Raw genomic sequence first — 2,765 nt, forward strand, 5'->3', positions numbered from 1 at the left:
GTACATGGGGGTGTGAAGACGAGAATCAAAGATGCTTGCTATGATCAAAACACCATTACCAGTTAGAATCACTAGATACATTACTAGAATTAGAGAAAAAAAAATGATCTCAAGTTTTGGGTAACCAGAGAGTCCTAGAAGAATGAATTCTTTCACAAATGTCTTGTTTATCCTATCCATGTCTCAGCATTCAATGTATCAAAGGAAGAGCTAATAAAATGTTTTCACTCCCAAGCAACAAATGTAACAGATCTTTTGCATAACATTACTCTAGGGTGAAATCGACTGTTTTCTTTTAAGTTCTGTAATCCTCTTCTGTCATCTGTTGTTATCCTTAAAAATATTCATGCTTAGAATGCAATACTAGGATATGCCTACAATGCAATACTAGGATATAGAATGCAATACTAGGCATAGAGTTTCTATGCAGTGTCTTATGCATGAATATCTACCTAGAAGCAACCTTCCGACTGCCAAAGACACTCTAAGTTGAGTTTTCTGAAAGCCCTAGAATATTTCAGACAATAAACTTGACTACTTCCTTTTTATTCAGGTCCAGTGAGAGAGTGATGGGAGGGGCAAAAGACAACTCAGCAAGGAGTGGAATTCTGATTCTGTGTTTAACAGAAATGTTTAAAACTGTAAACAAATTTTATTTTTATGCATATTTGCGTCACATTCTTATCAGCCAAATTGTGCATTTTTATAGGGCAGACATTTGATCATAGTGAATTGAATCACGTACACAGCAATTTAACATCTGCTCAAAGGCAGTTGGTTGAACTCAGTCACAGCCCACTCTTACTATTTTATTTTTTCCTATAAGACCAGTGTAGAGATCAGCTGTGCACGAATCTGATGGAGAATCTTTGAAGAACAATAATTTCTCTTCATTTGTTTTATTCTCTGGCTTCAGACTTATTCTTCATAATTTATTTATTTAAGTGAACCTGAGAAAACAGTAATAATGCTTATATTTGTGTATACATGTGTAGCACTTTATACTTTATAAAAAATAATTAATCTTCTCATTATTCCTATTTTTTTTCAAATGTTAAAAACAGAATGTGGCCAAAGTTATCCAACCCAGAAGTAAACAGTAGAACTTGAAGCTCGGATCTTTGCCAATGCACTGCACCTGTTGGGGCGATAACACCCCAAGTTACTACACACTGTTTTCCCACCAACTAGTATCCATAAATTTTGGCCTTGGGGGAATAATGAAGAATCAACTACTTCAGTCTTTCAAATTTTTCATAGACATATAAATTACTTGAGGATCTTGTTAAAATGAAGATTCTCTTTTAGTAGGTCTGGAGTAGAGCCTGTGATTCTGCATTTTTAATAGGCTGCAAGTGTATTGAAGCACCTGGCATGGGGCCTCATTTTGAGTAGCAAGGCTTTAGTTTACCTATAGTGAGTTGGCAGACTCTCCAGATGTTTCTGATCCAAATAGATTTTCTTTTGTTTTATTATATGGACTAGCTTCACAACCTATAAAATGACCAAAAGCATACTCCTCTTGTGTTTTCCAGTGAACAAACCCCAGGGCCATTATCTCACTGTTCAGTACAATTCAGAAAATAACACTATTGAAAGACAAATTTTATAGAAGAAATATAAGTTTTTGCTAGATTACTGTAATATGTATAGGATATTACTGATAGCCCAACTTGAGCTCATTCCTGCTCCAAGCTGAGTAAGGCTGGGAAAAATATAACATGTCTGTAATCAAAGAATTCACAATTCAGTGAGAGAAACAGTAAAACTATTACATACAGAACAATTAGATACAGACTGTAAACACATTGTGTGACCAGAGTGAATGTTGTAAATGTCACAGAAAGAGTAGGTTAATAAGAAATAAAAAGCCAAGGGAGAGTGCTGGAAGAATTTCAGACAGGCTGGATCTGTAAACATAGAAAAGTTGAGGCAGGTGTGGAAGACAAGAGGGGGAAGGGATATCCCAGAAGGGAGAACAGGTTGAGCAATATTTAGTAGTAAGCATATTGGCAGTACCTCCTTTTCAAACATGGAGCTTCTGTGGAGGAATAATGGGAAACATATTTGAAAGGGTAAATGAAGCAGGCATATAGAAAGGTCCAGAAGTGAGGCAGAGAAATTGACACTTCTTTTTATAGGGAAGGAACCGATCATCAGAAGCATCAAGCACAATGTGAGTGTTTAGACCTGATGATATTGGCTACCCTACAAACTTGACATCATATGGTTTGATTTTATCAGTTTTTTTAGCAGATATGTGATACAAGCAATTACAATGTTTAGATTAATTAGGTTATTGTTAATTACTGACTGGTGCACACACTCATACAATTATCTTTTCATAATTGTCACCAGTTTTCAGGTTAGCCAAAATTGCAAACTTAGGGCTCGTGTGGACTAAGAGTTTCGAGAAGGTCAGCATAAGCTCACTACCCTACTCTCACACTGTTGTGTGATGATAGGTGCGATTTATCTACAGAGTATAATGTCTTAGAGTCAGAAGCCAAACAAGAGATGCATTCTCACTTCAGAAAAAAATCATCTAAAGAATACAGAATAGAAAATTTCAACTTGAATCAGAGGTGCAAATGAGAGCATATTAAATCTCCAAATTAGAGATGAGAAAATTGAAACTCAAAGCAATATCTAAGTGTATTTATTCAGCTAAAGGCAAGAAGTGTCTAAAGGGAAAAAACACCTTAAATTTGTTTAAATAAAAAAAAACCCTTCATTTATTCCAACAACTTATATTGCAGGATCTT

This window comes from Panthera uncia, chromosome D4, assembly GCF_023721935.1.
Source record: "Panthera uncia isolate 11264 chromosome D4, Puncia_PCG_1.0, whole genome shotgun sequence".
Taxonomy (NCBI): domain Eukaryota; kingdom Metazoa; phylum Chordata; class Mammalia; order Carnivora; family Felidae; genus Panthera; species Panthera uncia.